This window comes from Cryptomeria japonica, chromosome 3 (assembly GCF_030272615.1).
Source record: "Cryptomeria japonica chromosome 3, Sugi_1.0, whole genome shotgun sequence".
NCBI classification, from domain to species: domain Eukaryota; kingdom Viridiplantae; phylum Streptophyta; class Pinopsida; order Cupressales; family Cupressaceae; genus Cryptomeria; species Cryptomeria japonica.
In genome coordinates, this window is record NC_081407.1 from 150,889,392 (window position 1) to 150,914,450 (window position 25,059).

Consider the following 25,059-nt stretch of genomic DNA (forward strand, 5'->3'; position numbering starts at 1 on the left):
TTCATTGAAATATTCCAAGGAAAAATTCTATTGTATGATAGGATAGTACAACATGAGCAAGGTGGGATGACTAATCTCCAAGAAAGCATGAGGTGATTGAGTTATGGTGCATTAGTATCCACATATTGTAATGAAGACATCTCTAGGACAGTGATGGACTTGATTTCCTAATATCGTTGTCATCATTGTTAACAACCACTTTGTTACTTCATTAGCATTCACACAAGTGGTTAGCAAGGATTCCTAACTATAGTGGAGAAATTTATAGTCGGTGTTTTTTAATCAAGAGTTCTCAATCTATGTATAGTTGTTTGCCACCACTATAGTAATCACATGGCTAAAATTTGCACAAGTCTATCATACTTGCAACTATTAGATTATTTAATAGTATTGGTTTTGAGGTTTCAAGTTATATATAGTACTAGAGTAATACCTTTTGAGAGGATTTCCTTGCATGGTAATATTAGTGGGAAGGTTCTATTATGTGGGGCAATTAGTTCATCCATCTTAGCACTAATGGGAATAAGGTGTCAAGTGAATTGTAATGATTTATTTATAGCTCAAGGGTACAGTCATAAATCTCATCTAGATATTTATGATCCTCCATTGCATAAAAAGAACAAGTGGGCACAACAACATGCCAATATAGTAGATGGATACATGGAATGAAACAAATTGTATGTCATATGAGATCTGAACATAATATGGGGCATGCCAAGGATACATCCTATGGGAGAGTCCACTATAAAGTTGAAACCCAAGGGAGAAGAGGTGAAAATTCTAGGCATTAAAGGGGGAGATCTTATAGAGGTCATGGTGGAAGACCTTTGGATGACAAACACAACTTCTTCTAAAAGTGAGATACTCGATCCACATGGTGTTTGGTCTAATGTGGATGAGTTCAACTTTACACTCCTAGGGTGACCAACAAATGAAACAAGTGTAAGATGGAACCTTCTTGTTGAGAACCACCAACTTGATATAATGATGAGGAGTCTTGGTTGCAATAGACATGATCCAAGGGCCACTTTGAGTATAATTCTTGATGTTCAATCCATTACCCTTAATAAATCTAGAATTCTACAAACTTCCCTTGCAGCCAAATAGAAAATTTTAGTCATATGGTGGAGTTTACAACCCATTATAATTGTTGAGGAGTTTGTAACTAGAACAAGGTAGTTCCTGACTATTATATTCCTAACTCATAGCAAAGAAACACAATGTCTCAATTATGGTATGATGCTACTACTTGTTCCTTGGATATTGATAGACCAAATAGTGTGGGCCATCATAGTCAATATTTTTAGATTCCAAGGTAAACCTTATACAACAATTTAGAAGAAGAGAACATCATAGTTGACTACATTGGTCACATTTCTTTGAAAGGTACTATGTAGAGATAAATTTCTAGGGAAAGGGATCCATACAAGTGTATTCAAGCATGGGATTGAGTTATCTTCATTTTGATGTTGTTGAAATATTCTCAAGCATTGTGTGGTTGTTCCCAACTTGTATGTTGTTGATTTTTGCAAGGGATTTCCAATATTACAACTATTATATCATTTTAATACTGCCAATTTCTAGGGTCTTTTATTTTGGACTATTGTTATCAGTCATATTCAACTACCAATTTACATATTTTTTAAAAATATCATGAATCATGTTATTGGTGTAAGGCTTCAACTATTTGATCTAACAAAATAATTGTTTTAACTATTGCAATATGTTTTCGCTGAGATTTGGAATAAATTTTATTGATTGCAACTTCTTTTCAACATGTATAAAAGTTGATTGGTCTGAAATCATGAGGGTAACAACCTACAACATAGTAGGAAAGACCCCCATAACTCCAAGGAGTTATAATCATAATGAGATCAAAGTGATGGAGGAAAAATGTGAAGGCAAATTCATATTCTATCCCTTCATCATTCATCATTATTTCAAAAAGGATTGTATGAGTTGGATGCCTTCACTTCTTAATCTAGGTCGAATATGAAAAGCTATAGGATCCAAATTACATATGCATTATACTTGGATTCATGCCATTGATATGGAGACACTTGAACATTTGGGTTTGTATCATGCCCTTTGGTAGGAGTTGCATCATATAACTAATTTAGGAATGGAGATACTTGAATATTCCAATATGCATTATTTGAGGGCAAGAAATTTTGGGGAGGGACTTGTTGTGTCCCTTTTTCCAAAAACTAAATAAAATAATGCTCGCTCAAGATGATTTGGGGTTCAAGGACTGAGGTTGTTACCTGAAACATGCTAGAGAGTTTTTAGAGATTGAGGATCAATAATTTTTCCTAAAGCATACAAAGGACTCATTAGCTCGATCGGTGATCTGTCATGTCGCTTGATAATGTCAAAATTTGGTTGGATGTTAGAGATTGAAGATACCACAAACCCATGCCAAGTGCCATCATAGGTCAAGGATCGAAGCTACAACCTAATGTATGCTAAGTATGAAGGAAGGAGAAACTTTGAACCTCTGATGGGAAAAGTTTACCAGGCCTATAAAGAGGACCTATTATGTAGCATGTAGAATTAAAATTCGGGCCTTGGCAAGCCATTTTAGGTCTAGGCCGACTAGTTTGGTCTTTGTGTGGGAAACATATAAAAATATGAAAACATTTCAATTGTGAGCATCCATATTGTTATTATATCTTCTAGGCACTTTGTGTTCAAGAGTTCTTATTTGGATGAAAATATATTGATTTCTCAAATTAAAGGACAAAAACCCTTTGGTTCTTTAGGGAATTCTTAATCAATTAGTGCACTAGACCTTCAATTTTATTGTATGATTCAGTCTTTGTGAGTCTATCATTTGAGAAAATTTTGTAAGTGCTATTTGTTATTATTTTAAATAATTTTGTAGCATTCCTTTGGTTGTAGAGATCTAATTATAATCAATATCAACTTTTGTTGGAGTTTAATTCATTATGTGCAAGTTCATGGACTGATTAGCTAATCGACAAATTATTGTTTCATGAAAGAATTAGGTTAGCATTGTTGTTTATGATTCAAATCCAGTGAAGATTATTGTTTGTTTGCAAAAAATTTATTTTCATTTAAATTTTTGGGAAGGGATATTACATGGCACACTCCTCTTTACAAGGTGGAGTAGCATTGAACAATGGTATTGAAAGTTTGAGTGATACACAACTAGATATCCATGCTAGAAGAGTACAAATATATTGGTCTGTATTTCAAAGGGGTGTGTTATGTTTGGAAATATGAGTACAAATACATTGGTTTGTATTTCAAAGAGGTGTGCTATGTTTAGCAATGTAAGAATAGGAACTACACAATATTGTCATTGTAAGAATAGGCTTTATATAAAGGATTCTCTTGAGCTCCTCAAAATTATTGTTGTGCAAATGTTTGTGAGATTGATGTCTTGATACATATGATCCAATTGAGTGATCACCTAATATGAGAGAAGTTGATTATAAAATTGCAATAGAAGTCGGTGATTCTAAAGAAGTTGTGTAATATTGGCTAATATTATATTGAATTTATTTTGTCGAGATATACATGTATAGAAGATTGGTCAATTATATATATCCCAAGTATTGGATCTGAGGTACTAAAATACCTCTAATGAGTCAGGTTTTAGCTTGTGTTGGTACAACATATGCAATATATGTGATACTTTCTCCATGTACTCTTTCTTGAGTCTTATTGTAAATGAGGATTCCATCCAAGTAGATAATGGTGGTGGAATTAGTGAAATGATGAAGGTTCTAGTGAAGGGTCAATCTAGACTAGAGTATTGGTAAACCAAAAAATCTTCTTGGGTTTCGAAAGAGATTTTACCAATACTAGAGTATTGATAAACCAAAAAATCTTCTTGGTTTTCGAAAGAGATTTTTCAAATATATTCAATCTAGACTAGATTACCTAATGATATCCTAATTTAGCTTTGATCTTGGTGAAGTATTGTTTGCCTTAAATTTGGTCGAACGAGTCATAAGTGTGTGATAGACGATATTTGTTTTGCATCACAATCTTGTTGAGAGCATGATAGTTAATGCATGGGAACTTGGTGTATTCCCTCTTAGGAATAACAAGTATCAAACTAAATGCATGTTGAAGAGATAGGTTGGTCTTACCTTGATCAATTAGCTCTTGAATTTAGCATTGAACCTCATTATTGTCCCAAGAAGACCTATGATACTATGGTCGTTTAGAAGAGGGCATCCAATAATCAAATTTATTTAGTGTACTACATAAATTGTTAGAAGACCCTCACATTCTTTGAAAACTTCTTCATACACTACAATATCTTGTTAAGCATGTGTTGTATTAATGTTGGCACAATAATGCAAATTGCTTATTCTTGTGATATTTCCTATGCAAGTGTCTAGGTAGACCATAAAAAGTAAAAATTTATGCATGTGGGAATGATCTCAAGGTTCTATTTAGTAGAGATCAAAATTAGTTTGGCTTAGATTTGTGGGAATGAAATATTGTCTATGAACATTTACCTCCCATCGTTGTGGTTTGGACTATTACATAGCATTGTGATTGTTCACAGATGGTTTTCAAAGTTATGCATGTGGGAAATGATCTCAAGGTTCTATTTAGTAGAGATCAAAATTAGTTTGGCTTGTAATTTAGATTTGTGGGAATGAAATATTTTCTATGAACATTTACCTCCCATCGTTGTGGTTTGGAATGTCATGTAGCATTGTGATTGTTCACATATGGTTTTCAAAGTTGTATTCCACAAACTTATAAATATGTGATGTGGCAAGAGATAGCGTCATGCATAAGCTTGAATACATACTTAAGAGAATATTATTATGTTATTTGAAATTTCTTCCCATGCTACAATCATATTAGAGAACAAGGGGTTGCATGCATAGAGACCTAAGTTCCCAGCTACTTCATGTAGGATGATGTTCTTTTGATTATCATTGTTGATGATGAATGAAAAACTTGTGTTGACTCAACATTTCACATGGGAGAGAATTTCTAGTGCAGAGGCACCTAAGCACACAAGCATACCAGGAGGTCAAAAGTCATAATATGAGCAATTTTATTGTATTTGAGTCATTCATAATGTATTAAGGTTATTTGAGTCTATTGAATCATAATATGTAAGGATAAATGATCCATTTTGTCCAAAGATGTCATATTTGGTCCATCTTGAAGTATTAAAAGTGTCCATGTAAGGGTTAGAGTCATTTATGTCAAAAATGCAAAAATTACAAAAATTGCAAAGTTGCAACATTGCCAAAAAGTGCAACAAAAATGTAAAAATGCAATCCATTGGTCATGAGGTGGTTGGAGTAGTTAGGAAGGATTTGGAAATGGTTTATAAAACCATTTTTGGTCGAAATCAAGGGGGTAGATCATTTTGGAGGGGATTTGACAAAGATTATCCATCAAACTCTCAAACTGTCATGAGGTTTTAAGGAATCTATGGCTGTCATAGATCCATGGAGGATCACATTTGGTGTAATTTTTATATGTATATGATATTGAATGATATATTAATGAAATAGATTTCAGATCAATCCTTTCTTATTCATTTTTGTGGAGTATTTGGCAAGATATGTTTGTTTTTACAAAAATTGTCAAAACCCTGCCAAGGGTTACCTGTTTTGGGAAAAATGCTCATAACGTTTGATTTAACCGTTGGATCGGGATGAAATTTGGAGAAAAATTGTGTAACTCAGTAATATAGAGTTTGACTGAAGGGATTTTATTTAGGATCAATATTTCAAAATTTATTTATGACTATTTGTTACAGTTCATGGTGAAAGACAGACTGGTGAAGGCAGTAGTAGTCCGGTTGCAGCATTCGATGTGGTCACATGAGGGATCTAGTTTCCATGAAGGGAAGAGGTTTAAATATGTTTGTTATGATCCAAAATGAAGAGGTAGAGGGTCATATTTGCTTGGCATTGTAAGAATTTATGGTTTGGCAATAAAAATACAAGGTTTTCCTTACAATTTTGGTCTAAAATCTGCACTTTATTGGTCTGAAACTCTTCTTCTTTGCTTCATTTTTTATTGGAAATAGATTTGAAAATGTAGAGGAGTATTTTTAATATCATTTGATACTGTTATTGGAGGTCTTACATTCAAATCTGATACACTTCTATTTGTTGTCCTAAAATATGTTGTAGGTGATTGTTTTTGGGAAGTTTTGGGAGTCACAATGCAAATGCGACCCATTCCACTTTATGTGGTTGTTGTTTCTTGTGGAATGGGTCAGGAGTATTGTATTATATGTATCTATAACCTTACATGTGCAGGGAATAATGTGGAGATGAAGTGTTGATACCCTAGGGTAAGAGATTGAGTGAGGAAAAGCATGAAAATCGAGGCATGAGTATAGCAGCAAAAGATCTACCTTAAGGAGGTAGTGTTTTTATGTGAAATAGTGTTAGGGGATGGTAAATTAATGGTGATTACCAATTTTAAAGATATGGAAGTGATTTTTGGGGTTTGAACAAGGAGGCCCTAGTTTTTTTGGCCTAAAAAGGGGGGTTTAGTATCTAACCTATCAAATGATTGTGTATTGTCTTGAAACATAGAAAATATATGGTTTTGGAATATTTTTAAAGAAGTTTTTTTTGTGTGTGTGTTATGTTCGTACCGTTTGTTGGTACATGCTTTGGAAAAGAGGGCTAATTGGGCCTAGTTGGTGTGTAGCAGGGTGCTAGTCTGACTATTTCGTCCAAAACACCCATAGTTTATTTTTACATATGTTAGGTAACTTCCAAAAGGGTATCCAAATATGAAATTTATTTTTCAATTATTTTAAAATTATTTTGATTAAATGTCAGAATACCCGCTGAACAGGGCTACTAGGGAATTGGCCTATTTAGGGACCCGGGTAAGGGTTTGTGAGATAACCAATTGATAGGGTGAGTGAAGACTTTTGGGTAAAGTGTAATAGGGTGTTTAGATACCCTAGGAAGTGTTGGAACAAGTTGGTGAGGTTGAGAGTTCTATTTGGGCATCTTGGTGAAGCCTAGTGAAGGAAGGTGAAACAAGAAGAGTTGAGTTTTTGAAGAAGAAAGAATGATAAGTTGCAATGTAATTGTGGGAGGTTCCATGATGCTCTGCATCATAGTGGTATCAGAGCAAGTCAGTAGGTCCTTGCATATTACAGATTGAAGACTGAGAGATAAAAGAGGAAACCACCATGGAAGAAGATGAAGAAATGTGGGCAAGGGATGCTCAGGGGCACTCTATATTCCGGACACAATGCAAATGCAGGGGTAAGGTTGTTGTTAGTAGTGGTTCTTTTGAAAATATAGTCTCAGTAGAGATGGTTGAGAAGTTGAACTTGCCAAGGACACCTCTTGAGTCACCTTACAGAGCATATGGGGTAAGCAATGATCAATGGGTTGATGTTAAAGAGCAAGCATTTGTTTCTTTCAGCATTGGTTCATATTATGATACTATTCTATGTGATATTATGCCTTTGAGTGATTGTCATGTGATCTTGGGTAGAGTATGGCAATTTGATGTTAAAGCCCTACATGATGGTAGAGAAAATGCATATGTTATTAACAAGGATGGGAAAAAGTTTGTGATGACATCATTGCATGATGACAAGGTAGCGTGGGGAATGTCAAGGATAATGTTGATTGCAAGAAGAGAGTTCCTAAGGCATGAGGAACATAAGGATAAGAAAAGACAAAGATAGAAGCCACTTCTTGGTTTGAAGAAGACGAGGTAGAGTCTAAGTTACAGGAAGAAGATGCAAAGAGCAGGTATGAGGTGAAGGAGAACAAGGAAGCAATCCTTGAGAAAGAGCAGCAGTTAGCTTGTGAAGAGGAAGATGAACCTAATGGAAAAGAGGTTCAAAGAGTTGAGACAGAGGTAGATGACAGAGATGTTGGTGATGACAGCAAGGGTTCAAGTCTTGAAGGGCTTGAGTATGCAAAAGTGATTTTGATTGGGACAATGGAATGTCCTTTGGATGGAGTAAAGGGTATAGTGCAACAAAGTACCCCTATGATAGTGAATTGTGAGGCTAATGATATAGTCTTTAATTTGGATAGAGAGTTGGTATGCCAAGAGGAATGGCATGAGATGAGGAATGAGTTGGTAAAGGAAGTTGAGTTAGTTGATAAGATGATGATGGGCCATGAGAAGGCTAGAGAAGGTGTGAGTTCTCCTAGCATGGAGATGAAATATGTTAATGATAAGACTGTGAGTTATCTTTGGGTGGTAAGTCTGATTGTTTTGTAGATGTATGCTATTGTGACAAAGATTCCAAACATGGTGAAGATGATGGATGTTGGTAGAAGTCAGATGGTGGAAGGGGCATGCTATTGCTTCTTGATTTTGTTGATATTGGTAATGAATAGGAAACCAAGAGTGAAGATGAAGGGAAAGAGTCAGAGTATCAGATGTTTTGGAATATGTGAAGATGTAGGTCAGATAGAGACCAGATAGGAGCAGCCTAATCAGAGCATGGAGGAGAAGATTCAAGAGGAAAAAGTAGCAATGAGGGGTACAAGAGATAAAGCATGGATGGGAAGTCAAGAGAATGACAAATACAAACCCAAGGTGAAGATGAGAAGACTAAAAGGGAAAGATGGTGCAGATTTTATGTTTGTTTATTTTTGTAGGTACACCATTTCCAAGAGACTTGGAAATTTTTGGGGCGGGGAGTATGGTGCAAGAGCACCCAAGACAAGATTGGCCACCATGAGGCCTTAATGAAGATTTATGAGATATTAAGTCTATAAGGTTAAAATGACCATTTGATATTTTAAAAATGGATAATAATGCCATTTGGAGTCATCAAACTCATGTAATGAGTCATTTTGTAATAAGTTGTCAAAATTGCCATGTTGGGCAAATAATGTCAAAATGAGTAATGTAATAGGGTTCAATGGGTAGAATAGGTTTTTAATGAGCATTTTAAGTTTCATAAGGTCTTGTGTGACCATATTAATGTATTAAAGCTGATTAGAAAGTGTCAAGATGCAAAAAGATCAAAAACTTGTCAATTGACAACTAAAAGTGTCAATTTGACAATAAATTAAAGTTGTAAACACCCAAAAGTGGTTGTATGGGTGGTTAAGAGTTGGTTTTCAGTTTCCATGAAGGGAAGAGGTTTAAATATGTCTGTTATGATCCAAAATGAAGAGGTAGAGGGTCGGATTTGCTTGACATTGTAAGAATTTATGGTTTGGCAATAAAAATACAAGATTTTCCTTGCAATTTTGGTCTAAAATCTGCACTTTATTGGTCTGAAACTCTTCTTCTTTACTTCATTTTTTATTGGAAATGGATTTGGCAATGTAGAGGAGTGTTTTTAATATCATTTGATACTATTATTGGAGGTCTTACATTCAAATCTGATACACTTCTATTTGTTGTCCTAAAATCTATTGTAGGTGATTGTTTTTGGGAAGTTTTGAGAGTCACAATGCAAATGTGACCCATTCCACTTTATGTGGTTGTTGTTTCATGTGGAATGGGTCGGGAATATTATATTATATGTATCTCTAACCTTACATGTGCAGGGAGTAGTATGGAGATGAAGTGTTGATACCCTAGGGTAAGAGATTGAGTGAGGAAAAGCATGAAAATGGAGGCATGAGTATAGCAGCAAAAGATCTACCTTAAGGAGGTAGTGTTTTTATGTGAAACAGTGTTAGGGGATGGTAAATTAATGGTGAATACCAAGTTTAAAGATCTGGAAGTGAGTTTTGGGGTTTGAACAAGGAGGCCCTAGTTTTTTTGGCCTAAAAGGGGGGGTTTAGTATCTAACCTATCAAATGATTATGTATTGTATTGAAACCTAGAAAATCTATGGTTTTGGAACATTTGTCAAGACTGTTTTTTTGGTTTGGTGTTATGGTCGTACCATTTGTTGGTACATGCTTTGGAAAAGAGGGCTAATTGGGCCTTGTTGGTGTGTAGCAGGGTGTTGGTCTAACTATTTCGTCCAAAAGACCCATAGTTTATTTTCACATATGTTAGGTAACTTCCAAAAGGGTATCCAGATATGAAAATTGCAAAGTTGCAACAATGCCAAAAAGCGCAACAAAAATGTAAAAATGCAATCCATTGGTCATGAGGTGGTTAGAGTAGTTAGGAAGGAGTTGGAAATGGTTTATAAAACCATTTTTGGTTGAAATCAATGGGGTAGATCAGTTTGGAGGGGATTTGACAAAGATTATCCATCAAACCCTCAAACTGTCATGAGGTTTTAAGGAATCTATGGTTGTCATAGATCCATGGAGGATCACATTTGGTGTAATTTTTATATGTATATGATATTGAATGATATATTAATGAAATATATTTCAGATCAATCCTTTCTTATGCATTTTTGTGGAGTATTTGGCAAGATATGTTTGTTTTTACAAAAATTGTCAAAACCCTGCCAAGGGTTACCTGTTTTGGGAAAAATGCTCATAACATTTGATTTAACCATTGGATCGGGATGAAATTTGGAGAAAACTTGTGTAACTCAGTAATATAGAGTTTGATCGAAGGGATTTTATTTAGGATCAATATTTCAAAATTTATTTATGACTGTTTGTTACAATTCATGATGAAAGGCAGACTGGTGAAGGCAGTAGCAATCCGGTTGCAACATTCGGTGTGGTCACATGAGGGATCATAATGACAAAAGGCTATATGTTTTGGAAAGATTCTCTACATCACTTTCACATTCCTTTGAGGAAATAATGGTCATGGCACTAGTGTTGAGGTTGTAATCCTCCCAATTAGTATCCTTGGTAAAGTCATAATTGTATGTGGCTTGCTCAATTAGGGACTATTGAACATAGATTTTAATGTTGCTATGAGAGTTGGTTTCATGATGATGGAACCACATATCACCATGTTACTACTTCTTACTCTTGTCTCATCCTAAAGAAGTTGGTTGAGATATCTTAGGGCTTTATGCAATTAATTTGGTGTACTGCAATTTCATATGTGCAAGAGAATGTTATCTCGCATATTATTTACTATTTCTATGAGAGGATGTAATTATGATGACATCACATATCACCTTTTAACAATTTCTTACCCATGTCTCAACCTAAAGAAGCTGGTGGAGATGTCTTAAGGATTTGTGCAATTGATTTGGAGTATCACACTTGTTTTTGTGTAATAGAGTGTTCTCTCTACACAAAAATCTTGTGGCCAGACTCCTTCACAAAATTGTATTTACATGGAGAGAGCTTTCACTTAAGCCTCACCTTGGCATCAACTTTATATTCATTTGTATTACTAGATGCTTGTCCTTAAGTGTTTAGGGTTGATAATTCTTGCCACTATGTTTCTAAGATAATTTTGAGCTTCATCGAATTTGTTTATTGTGACCTTTGGTATGTTTTCATTGACCATTTTTCTTTGATGTTTGTCTAAAATTTCAAAAATTAAACCAAATGTATTGGGCTCCCTTAGTTATTATGTGTATGTTTTCACTAGCATGAAAGAAGAGCTTTAGCTCTAATATTAACGATATCATTACTAGGGTCAACTAGTGGATAGTGATGCAGGAGCTTCCCCGATTCATAGCAATCTTGCATCAACCAAAAATATTTTCCTTTCTGTTTTGCTTTTTGTTTGTAGTTTCAGCTTTTCTTTCTATGTGTCCCAGTTTTGGCTCACCAGATCCTGTGGAGTTGGATTCTACTTGAAGACTTGATCATCTTTCTTATTTCTAGATCGCATCGCATTTGGATCATTTTTTGACAAGTTATCGCTATCGGTTTCCTTGACAGTTTCCTATTATCGGTTGACATGTTCTTGTTATCGGTTGCCTAGACCTATTTTAGTGATCTACCTAAACCCCTTCCAAAGCTTGCGGAGCCTTGGGCATTGATCTCAATATTCCTTGGTGTGTGGTCAACCTTTTCCCGCAATCTACATTTCTTTCTTTGGATTTTCCGGAGGAATCTCTTGGCGGAGGCTGACCTTGTTAGTTTTACACGTTAGGTCTTGTTCTTCGGGTTTTTATCCCTTTTTGGGCCGACCAGATCCCTTGGATCGTATATATAATTGTAATTATGCATTAGAATGTATCAATCTAAGAATCAAGTAGCTAGACTAAGCATAGAAGATAGATCTTAAGATTGAAGGTCTCGGTTGTGACCTATTATGTACTTTGAGCATGTTTTAGCAAGTCTGTGAGCCGATTTCTGTAACCCGATTGTTACCGGTTGGTTGTAATCAGTTTCCATGTTATAATACAATCTATTCTGCATTGCCTCCATCATATCTTTGTGTTTTCGTTGTGTTTTCTCGCTTTGAGGTCCCTCCTAACCGATGACTACTTCAGATAGTCCTATAGAGTAGCTAATAATGCAACAAGATCGTGACAAGATCATAGAATACATGAAGGTTAATGCATATGTAGAGAAAAATAAATTTGGATGTAAGAGGCTTTTAGCAAATATAACACTTCTACGTAGATTGAACATGGGAAATATACATAGAGGTAAGATGAGAATCTATGTATACCTCTTCCACTTGACAAAATGTAGAAAGTATTGTCCAAGTAGGTCATTAGTGGGAATCCATATAGATGTTGGAAAATGTCAAACAAATATGGTGTGTTTCTTATATGGATAGGATGAGAACATATGCCAAACCCATATCATGCTAGTTGGATCATTGTGACATGTAGCGTAAATGCCATCATGTATCAAATCTCACGATGTTGTTTGTACAATCATATTTTGTGGCATGAATGTCACCAAGTAGTGAATGTGTATGGAAGCACATAACATGTGGTTATTCATGTTTTAAGTCATACACATATGGTCTAAGCAACAAAAATTGTCATGTTTAGGGCCACACAATGCATGTAAGTAGTGTTGCACAATTGTGTGGGAGAATTATATATAAATGTATGATGATAGTATTACATGTAAGTGTGTGAGTATTGTGTTAAGAAAATTAAACAATGGTGAGTGCATTAATGTAGAGGACATCCAAGGTTATGCTCATATCGCACTTCCAAGATATTTTTAGGAGTGGGTGTCACATGATAAACTTAAATAATAAAAATAATAAATAATTTGATTAAATATTTTACCACATAAGAAACTCACGCACTCAATAAATATAAAATAAAATTACATAAGCAATACACACGATATCTTCATCATGAAATGTTAATCATCCAACAATAAAATACCCATGTCTAAATTAGAACAAGATGGTCAAAATAATAAATAAAAGTGGTTAATTATTTAAACTTAAAATAAATTAAACATGATATTAGCTTGACAACTAATGATGGAAAAGCGATGTCCTAGATGTTAGGATAATTCTAGATTTTTAGGGTTGACTTAAATGAAGATCTTTAATTTTGCAAATTGATTGTTCATTTTTATTCACCTGAACAAGTGTAAATATAATATCCACATGCACATAGCTAAATTGTTTCACATGTAATTGAGTTGAGGTGGGGGGCATGAAATAATTTGCTCACCATAAATTCTATGTTTTTTGTAAGGATGGATGATGTTTGTAAACACCTTTGGAGAATTTGTTAGATTATGAGAGTTATGTTCTCCTTGATCATGCCCGTAGTGGATAAACCTTACAAATTTAAATGAAAGGTTCAAAGATTATAAAAAAAAATGCATAGTGGACTTAGGATGACATGCTATGATGATTCTTTGATAAATGTTGCAAAAATGTTCTCATAATTGCTTAATTTTTATAAAATCCTAGCATGCTCCTTTGTATATCCTCAATCTCACCTCCTTGTAAAATGAAAAGATTGAATGCCCTTAAATGCAATAATCAAGCACACAAATCAACATTATGTGCACTAAATCAACTCATAAAGATTAGTGAAAGGGATGTCAAGATGAGATTGAATTTTGATTTTTAAAAGGGTTCATATCCTCACCTACAAAATCCCCTAGTTCAAATTTAATCCCATAGATCTTATCCAATATGACACATAATAGGTCTAGGGACTAGGAATATAAATTTCAAGATTAATAATGAGAAAAATAAGAGTATGGGATGTTATGAGCTAATTTCATGCATAAATGTCGTAAACTAATTTTAGACATAATTATGTTATTTATAAATTAATTATTATATTTACTATAGTCTTAATCAAAATAGACCTAATATACAATTTTCACCATTACAATTATAAATAAAATAGCCGTTCAATTGAGAAGAAATTCGTCCTAAAAGAAAAGAAAAAATTCATTCACAAGAAATAGAGGAAAGGACCCAACAATTGCCCATGTTGCATTAATTGCTCACCCCTTGCCCACATAACCCCCCAATTACTATCTTTAGAAAAAAAGAATGCATGATAATTAAAATCTCACTAAAATATTTCACATGTACCAATAGTCACCTACTTGTACACCTAGTAGTTAAAATTTAAATATTTAATTAGAGGAGTTGTGCAACTTTTTTTGGTACTCGTAGTGCACAGGTACTAGAGCATTTGTGCACAGGTAATGGTCAAAACATATATTAGAGAAATATATTGAGCAGGTTGATTGTTCAAAAATTTGGGTGGTTGTAGCACACAGTTATTGCGGTGTTTATAAATAGGTATTAAGCATCACTTCTAAATGATTGTTTTTTTACTTTTATGCACATAATGAATCGTCTCATGTTCATTGTAACTACGAGAAACTAAAATAATAGCTTTAAGCTCTTAAGTCACATATGAAAAAACCCAAAAAAACCGTCAAAATCTGAAGTACCATTTAAAAACTTAAGATATGCAAAATTAAGATAAGTGACTACTCGATCCTTTCCCTTGATCCTCTAACCATCCACCACCAAAATAGAATATCTAAAAAAATCTAGTTATTTTAGAAATTCTATTAGGAGTCTCTCAAGCATTATAACTTCTAAGGATGCATTTTAAAACTAGAAACTTGTCTACCTTCCCTTTTGAAAAGCGAAGTCTTTACATATAATTACATGTCGTACAAAGTCCATTTTATATCATACATCCTTTTGCCCTTGGGGTTTGGTTGGTCTACAAAGAATGTCACTTATCCGAATTTCAACCATACATCCTCACACAATCTTATCCATACAAAACTTTCCAACATATTACGCTCTCTGCACTGGCTGCAAATCATCAACAATAGAGGCCTCTCTGCACCAAGCTTCTTACAAGGTGAGTATTCGTTCATTGATGTGCCCTTCTTTCTTTCACAGCTATAATTGGGTTTTCTTGCATTCAATGGGTTTTGATAGTTTAGTACTTAAAGAGGACATCCAAACTGGTTTGCATTAATTTCACATTTCAAGGTCCTAATTGCATTCAAGATAAAAATTTCTTTTCCACGAGTGCGATTTCTTCATATGTTTCGAGTAGAAGAAAATGTACATCTTTACACAAACGATTAAATTTGCTTTCTTCTTCTGTTTAATCCAAAACATTTGGACGCCCAAGATCAATTTTCTTCATTGCTGTCCCAAAAAAATTATATATTTTTTACCCATTTTTGGATGGAAGCTATACTTGTAAGGTTAAACTATTGTCCAATTTGTGCAGACAATTCAAGATGGCAGCAACAGCAGCTGCAACCTCAGCAATAGGTTTTGTTCCATTAGGGGCCGCCCCTTTGAAGTCTCGTTGCTCCAGGCTAAACTGTAGCAAGGTGCAATGTTTGCGAACCTCCATGGCGTATGCAGGCTTTGAACCAGACAACAAATTGATGAAGATGGGATTAGCTTCCACCGCTAATGAGAAATTTGCTTACAATGCTTTTAAAGGCAGTAACTGTGATAATAGAAGACCAAGAACTCTTGGAATAAGCTATGGTGTGGGGGCAGAAATAGCAAGAATAGTACCCATCATGAGTGGTTTGGTTCTCATGGGAATTGCTATTGGCTTTGTGCTTCTGAGGATAGAAGCATCTGTTGAGGAGTCACAAGAGTAGAAACCCAACTTTGTTTTGAATCTAGGTTTCTTTCTTGTTGTGTAATGAATTCTCAAAATTCAGTGTAAGATTGGATTAAATAGAAATTCTAAAATGAAAAACTGTGTCCCGTGACTTCCTCATCAGTCTCTTTAACTAATATTTTTTCATTCATGAAAACAAAAGGCTAATGCAATTGGTTGTTAGGATGCTTTATCTTTGTCAATTGGGTTTTAGATATTTCTGGTTTTTTAATATAACTGGATGATATAGGTATGGGTATTTTGGGCATTTCTGTTCTTTTTTATCAAAGGGACTATTAAAGAAAATATACATCTAAACCAAAAGTTCTGTCTTGCAGCAATGCTATCCAACGAATTAGATTGCTTGGATTTGGTCTGTTTTGTAGGAATTGCTCCAGTGAATGGTAAAAACCCTCTAGCTCACCTTTTGAAAGAGGGTTTGTCTTCCTAATGTGGATAGCACAGTGTTCACCAATTGGATGCAATAGGACAACCACTTAATACTTCCAGATTGACCGGACAATAGTAGTCTTAATTTTCCTTGGCTAAACCCTCCATTTCGTAATTTTCCTTGGCTAAACCCTCCATTTCTGTTTCTCACAGTCCCAGCTGTTGATTTGCCTACCCAATGTGGGAAGCAAAGTGATAACCAATTTGATCACTCTAGATTTGTCACTTAATTTTGAAGTTGACACCATAATTAACCAGGCAAGGTAACAGAAGTCAGAATAGCAATGGGTTTAACTCTTTATTTCTGCTTCGAGGCTGTTAATTCATTCTCATATTGATTTATTTTTTAAGTAAGGGATGATGTTTCACCTTTACAAAACTGGTGTTGAGGAGAAATGTTATGTAAAGGAGAAATTTTAATTTTTTTAAAGAAATTAATTATATAATCATATATTGAATAACATTAATAATAGGATTATTTTCATAGTGTATTGATTAAGTGGTGGCGGTGTTGTTGTGACAACCAAGGTTCAAACCCCTATTGGGCCATCATGATTGTCACCACAAATGTTCATTTTATTCATTAAGGGCTTTGACTATTTTTCCTTCTCTATTGCAAACTCTTATTGTTCTCCTTCATAATTAAAATTTGTTACATATTCCTTCAATGGAGAGTGATAGTAGTATGCTTAATTCTAGTTGTATTTGACCATTGACAACCTTTCCTTCATGTGATTCACATCATGCTACAACTATTGTGCAGGGTTCGCGAATGTGGAGCATCTCTCGAAACGAGCTAGGATTTCATATGGTATTGTTGGTTACAAAAGATACTCACACGGGTTTCTCAAAAACAAAATACAAAAGATTCAAGGGTAAGAGGGAAAAAAAAAACCATACAAACTTGTTATATGGGATTTTCATCCACATATGAGGTCTACAATCTCACATGGAGGCGGAGCTAGTTAAACAAGTTCATGCATATACAATGAAACATAGTATTTAGAACATTCATGCTATCCAAAATGAGACAACTTCATGCGTATACAATGAAACATAGTATTTAGAACATTCATGCTATCCAAAATGAGAGAAAATATCGGATGACAGAAATACTAACTCAATTCACCATAAATCATGGAATGTGCGATCCACAATAGCAGCTTGCTTTGATTATTTATGAAAATAGTGGTACCAGCGAGCACTGATACTAAAAGAGTTTAACAAAGTTTGAAACTAAAATGTTGAAAATGAAAGAATTACAAGTAAAATCCTAAACTAGGGTTCAAACCCCTACCGGGCCATTGTGATTGCAGGCTTATGCCTTCTCTGATCCAATGTGCTTATGGATTTGTGACCGAGTTGTGCATAAATAAATACATAATAATCATAGCATTACATTATTGTGATGGTATGATTTTTCTCATGACCCTCAAAAGGTTATAATTCCCATGACCTCCATGTACTACTAAACTTTTTGGGTAGCCATCCATGTTTAGTTTCACCTACAATAGACCCTTTCTTGTCTTCAAAGTGAGGACTTCCAAAAAAGAATATTCATTGCCACTATTAACATCTATTGGATCTTCTATAATAACATCTAATAAATCCTCAACAAATGCTATATTAACTTCATTTGGTTTGTCTTTGAAATTTCCCTTGAGAACATCATTGTCTTGAGTTCTAAATTCTAGGGTGTGTGACTTCTTTTCTTGCAATAATAACATTCAAACTCCCCTCTATATTTATCTAATCTTCAATACTTGTTTCATGAGTAAAATGCACTCTCACATTGAGAACCGTCTTATGTATCTCTTGCATTTGTTCTTTTTTATTTAGTTAAGAGAGCTGAAATGACATCTTCTAGAATTTGAGCATGTATCCAACTAAGAGTAGAAATGACATTGTTGACTTTAGAAGGTGGTTGGTTTAATAAAATGGTTTTAGCATCTTCATCGTCTATTAAAACTAGCTATCTATAAAGACCTCAAAACGTTTGCATGGTTTGACATGTGAAAACCTCCTCCAAAAAGTTTATTCGTATTATTTGAGATTTCCTTGGATAATTTTTCTAGATCTAAGTTATATAATTTAGAATTAAAAAGAGCAAGACAAATAGTAGCTTTGACTTTCTTATCTATATTTTGCCAATCTAATTACCTATCTACATTTATAGGTGGTTTCTCATTCCCATTCACTGTTCCCCACAAGTTCTTGTTTATCAATTGCATCTAAATATTTACTTTCTAGATGTGAAAGTTGAGCCCTAAATATTTGTCTAATAGAATTCACTCTATTAAAAACACCCCAAGAACTATACTAACTTAGAAACATTAAATATTACCTTGGAAAATATAAAATATATAGAAAACTCTTTAACTAAAAATACTTTGAATGTAAAATATAAAATATATTAAAAACCCTTGAACTAAAAATATTTTGAATATAGTCGGAAGTGCTTGCAACTATATTTTGAAGCATATACTAGAAAAATAGAAAATAGTGTGCCCTAAAGTGTGACTTTTAACTTGTTGCATGACAAGCTCCTATTCTTGCATATTTTGAGCATGATTTGTCACTGTCTATAGTCACCATTAACAATCAAATAGAAATTGTGACTATAAACTATGCAATGTCATGCTTAGAACATGTCTTAGTTGTGGTATGTGACACTATATGCCCTTAGAGGTTCTATGACCTTGTTTAGCCTTTAGTTTGACCTTTATTGTTACAACGACCTTTACAAAAATCTACCCTTTCTATGTTAATAAATGTCATTTTTTAATAATACAACAATTTTAGTTTAAGCATTTGTTCGATCCTTCGTGGACTTTTGTATAATGTTTAACTCTCCTTGACAACTTATTTGCATATTGCATCCCACTACCTTGAGATTTTCCCATGCTCTGCAACTCACCTAAATGGATTCCCCACTTATAGGAATAAAATCAGGACACGTTCTGATAAAAAATTTAAAATGGTAGAATTTTTTTTGGAAGTATTAAACCATTATAGCACAATGAATAACACCAAATAATCATCATAAGATTAATTTACTTAGAATGGTTGCCCATACATCACTACATGGCTTTTACAAAGCATAATCAAAAAATAACTACTCAAACTGCCCAAAAACTAACATGAAACTAACTAAACATTTTAATTGCTAACATCACTAAGTTACTAAGGTGACTTTGTTACAAAATACAAACCTTATTTTCTATCAACGTTTTCTATCTTATTTTTATTTGAAGATGTAGGTAAACTAAGCCAAGAATCACACACCAAAAGATGAAGACCACCTTGAAATTGGTGGATTGCACATCACTTGAACTACTTACCTTCTTTTTTTTTGTGGTTCAAGAGTGTGGATTATTGTTGTAATGGTTCATTCCTCAAGCCGCATTATTTTGACATCTCTTACTAGATTCCTTTTAAACATTGTCCTTGATACCTTGCCAAACATGGTCTGGTTAGTGATATAAATAAGGAAGGTATCATTATAGATATTGCTACATGAATTATAGAAATCATATCTTTTATGGAGGTTATCCCTCACACACTTTTCTTCAACACCAAAAATTCACTAAAGTCATAAAAAATATTTAATGCAAACTAACAATTACCTTTAATGCTTATCAAAATGAGATGAATGACACATATATCAAGGAATAATGCATGTGATCTTAACAAATCAACCAAAGCATAAGATCAACATGCCCAACAAAACTAAAATGCATTTTCCCTTATAAAACCTAGTTGGGTAAAAAACACAAGCTCTAAAGAGTAAATACTCCCAGTTCCACAATCAAAAAAGGTGATTGTAGATGTTAATAGATTGCTTCCAGGATCATGGTGGGTCAAACAGGCCCTTAAGTAGCAATGAAAATTAAAAAAACAGAGCTAGGCAACTTGACGTAAAAATTTGAATAAGTTACCAACATTATTTCAAAAATATGTAAGAATAGAATCTGTAGAAAATTGAATGTAGTTTCTAAGCTACTAGTTGTTTTCCGAAGAAAAAATATATATATTTGACAAAAATTTAAAATTTCAATGCAGTAGTACTAAAATTTCAGGAAAATGATAAGAAATAGGAGTCTGTCTAACCACCCTAACCACAATCAAATCATTATAATTTTTTATAAGATTTTAGATATAAGTAGAAGACTCATGTCCAGATGTGACACATATTTTTTTGTATTTTTTTTAATAAATAATTAATTATGATTTTTTTACTACAGCTTTTTTAAAATATAAAAACTCTAATGTCTAACCACCATAACTTGGTCAAAACTTTATGAAATTCAATTCTTTTTTTTTAATCCTATAGTATATGAAGCATAGAATGTGACGCATATTTAGGATTCAAAAATTGTGATATTGTTTGAAGGTTATAGATTTTTTCAATTGTCCTATTAATCAAGACTTTAGTCAGAATATTGCCACTTCTTGGCCCCTCATGATCCTGCACATACACAACACAATTGTGACAATACTCTCACCATGAAAGACATGTAAATACACTTGCAAAAGTAAAAAGGATTGTAATAAACTATCCTTCATTAAATAATAATTCTACGAAATTTATGCAAAAGAAATAAAATTTCATGAGTATATGAATATAGACATTTTCAAATCTAATAACTTAATAACAAATAAACACATTAACAAGTATGCATCATTAAAAACTCGATAAGAAATACTTCCCTTTCAATGATATAATCTCATGTTTAGAATCAAATACACATTTAAAACACATAAAATTTACATCCTTTCATGTTTGCATGGTAATATAAAAAGTTTTTTCATGATAATTTTTTGGTGATTCAAATACAAGAGGGAGAGTACCATCAAAGTGTTTTTCCTACAACCACAAATTGATGCCTCCCCCCCCAACAAATTCCAACCTAGAAGAGGCCCTACCCTTCACGAGGGTAGAAAATAAAAAAAATTTGCATGCACCATATCATGACATCCAAGAACTAGCATAGTGTACTAGTTGTTGTATGCGATATAACATCTAACCCTAGATAACCTTTGGCTAAGTATGACAACTCTAACTGAAATACAAATTATCAAACACATTGAACTAACAATGCAAATAGTGATTTACATTAATTTGGCTAAAGTTTTGTAATGTATAATCACATTCCTATACAAATATGTGCATCATTATTCGCACACACCTTTCTCAAACTTGTCATCGAAAGACCTTATTATATTTACAAAGATACATTGTTAGAATGTACAAAAAAGATGGAAGGAAAAAATAATTCCGTTGACCAGGTAATATTCTATTCATGAACCAATTGAATATTTTTTTCATACACTACATAGACACAATCTCAAGACATTTCTTGAATAACAAGGTATTGCCTCATTTTAGATATAAAAAGTTGATGTTAGTGGACACTCATACCTATGTGTGCACACACACATATACCAATTAATATACACATATACATAAGTTCTTGATTTAACTTTCAATGCAAAATATTTTTTATTGTCTAAACCTAGGTAAAATATACACTAAAAAATACACAACTTCATTAATATACCAAACAATAACCATAAACAAAATTGAAAATCTAGAAATCTCACAAAAAAGAAGTAATTACAATTTATTATGTTATTTTTTTCTTTCATAGAGCAGAATCCACTAGTGTTTAACATGTTCAATTATCTAACCATTAAACTTTTTTCTATTTTGCAAGTAATGAACAATACTATATTTTTTGCTACATGTTATGTATGCATCCATATTTGTATATGTGTGTGTGTCTACACATATACACATACACATAAATGACATATTCATATTTGGTTTATACAATAATACTCTATGCCTTTTATGCATTTAATCTATTGATATATTATAGTAGCAACCTTACTTGTAATCATAAATATCAAACTTATTATAAGATAGATAAAAAGGATTATTGATACCCAACAACATTTTATACTTTAAGATCAAGTTTCATATTGACCTATGAAGAAGTGTACCTTCTATATTGGGTATACATTCATTTGGTGAACTAGTTTATCCTAAAAATTAATGACAGAAAAATACACACAGTTTCTATAATATTGATTGTCTGTCATCCACGTGATTCATTGATCATGTAGTCATCAATCCCAGATCCGTCAATTTTCGAAATCTATCAAATTTCATATTTATAAATATCAAATACATTTATGTCATTCATGTACATAACTCCAAGATTTATCCATGTAATAATAGATAGCAATGTAAAACACCACTCTACATCATCTCATCTAAGAAAAACTATTTATGTCAAGATCTTGCCCCAAAACATGCACAAAAATATCCTCATCCAAATAAAGATAAAATTATAACTCCTAATCCCTCCCATAATCTATTATCATCTCAATATCCAAAAATCCCTACCTAGCTCACCCATGAACCACAATCCTATCACCTTGTTTTCTCCACCTTTATCAGATTTGGTTTTCTTATTGTCAAGGAAAATACAACCACCACCACTCCCTACCCATCCAAAAACATATTTGTGTCCTATTTCTAAAGCGACAAATATCCTATTGATATTTGCATCTATCAAAACATGTGTTATCAAGGTAAAGGACCAAGCCTTCATAGACAATACATATTGGAACTCGTATAAATCAAAGAAAATATAATATTTTAAGGCCCCAATTACAAACATAAAGGCAAAAATAATGGTCACACTTGGACACATCCTAAGGAAACTTCTTTCAACATCTAAATAGGTACCTTTCATTACTCTAATTAATAGTCAATTGCTACCAATTCACTCATCAAAATTATTACACCTATCACCCCCATTACTAATCCCTTCATTGATGCTATCCCTAGCCTCAACCATCCATCCATTCAAATCCTCAATTAGGATTAAAAAAAAGCACACATCACTGGAATTATTCCAAAATAATTTTCATCACTCAATTCAATCATGGGAATTGAAGATAACATCTCCCTATGGGACCATAACATCAATTTTGGAAACAATTTAGATGTGACAAATTATAAAGCAAAGGATCCACATAAACCAAAGGATATCTGTGTCATAATATATTGATATTCACTAGTAAAGAGAAGTTTGATTTGGAAAATAAAAACAAATAAAAAAGGCCACAAAGGTGTTATGAACACAAATATATTGGGGGGTGAATCGATATATACCAATTTTAACTTTAAAAAAAATGTAATATTAAAACCATTACCACATCTCATAGTATCATCAATACAACTATTGAGCTAAGCACATCCACACATCAAAACAAGAGAACATCATATTTACATGGAAACCCAAAAGGTAAAAACCATAGTGAGAAAAGTTGCTTCGATCTACTACCCAAATCCAGCCTCAAAAAATTATAAAAAAATTACAATGATTTTGCAAGTACCAACCCACATGGATATCAACCTACGAAGAAGGCACCAATCCCCAATTTAATTTGTAGGCACCAACCCACAGGAGACACCAATCCCCTAATCCAAAGAAATAAGCACTAGCTCAAATTAATGAGGCATCAACCTCAAATATAGAGAAGACATAGGAAATGCAAAGGATATACCATGTAGATCTTCCAAACTCAACCTTTATCATTTATTTGATCTAATCTACTTCAGAACACTTTCATAGTGTGTATAGGATATGCATCTCTCTCTCTCTCTCTCTCTCTCTCTCTCTCTCTCTCTCTCTCTCTCTCTCTCTCTCTCTCTCTCTCTCTCTCTCTCTCTCTCTCTCTCTCTCTCTCTCTCTCTCTCTCTCTCTCTCTGACACACACACACATACACATACATATAAATAAATCTTGTGTATGAAGCAAAATAAAAAAACAAAATTTATTAATTTTGGTATACAGTACCAACAAAAATGACAGGTTATTGAGTGTAGCTTAAAGTAGACTCTTGTCTATTTTGGTTGGGATTTCTATCCATTTGAAGGTCTCAATAACCTTTCATATATATGGTGTCCTTGTATGAGATGGTACATAGATCTTTGACCATAGCCTTGACTTGTACCTCAATTTATGCCAATATGCAACATATTGTCTCTACCTCTATAATGCTTAATGTTTGGGACTAGCTCTAAAATAACACTAGTCTACTCCCTTTCACCTAAGAAAAACTTGTAACTATTCTTCTTGTATCACCTTACTATTTTATCAAATGGGAATGAAATCCCCTTTTGTACTAGTGAGACATCATGTTCTCTCATGTCCTACATAGCTTGCTCTAGAGTGGATAATTGTAACTTGCACTTTTAAGCAAGTTTATCCTTGATAAGTATTCCATTTAATTAAATAGTTGTATTCCTCTTCTTTTCATCATTGACAATGCTCAACTTATTATTGATTAGGTTGTATAGTTTATGCATGAAGCTCTGAGATTGAGTGACCTTGGGAGAGTGATTTTATGAATTTCTTAAATTTATACTTAACCTCTATAAAGAGAACATAAGGGGTAAAAAGTAAACTAAAAAATAAAGAGAACAATATCTATAATGCCCATGTACCATTGAAAGGAATCAAATTGTTCCATGTGCTCCATCAAGATACCCATAACAATTATCAAGGTGTCCACTATTTCATACATAAAACTTCATCCTCCACCATGCTAATGCAAAAAAGATAAGAACTCATCTAAAGAAATTGCCCACTATTTATCACATAAAAGTATAAATCCTACCTCAAACTATTATCCAAAC

The 25,059-nt window shown here is 33.4% G+C and overlaps 1 long non-coding RNA gene across 1 annotated transcript; it reads left to right on the plus strand.

The window, feature by feature from the left end:
* Positions 1 to 14,863: 14,863 nt before the first annotated feature.
* LOC131067792 (uncharacterized) lies at positions 14,864 to 16,015 on the plus strand. The gene is made up of 2 exons (XR_009111872.2): positions 14,864 to 15,121; positions 15,503 to 16,015. It is a non-coding gene; the product is annotated as an uncharacterized LOC131067792 (long non-coding RNA).
* The last annotated feature ends 9,044 nt before the right edge of the window (positions 16,016 to 25,059 follow it).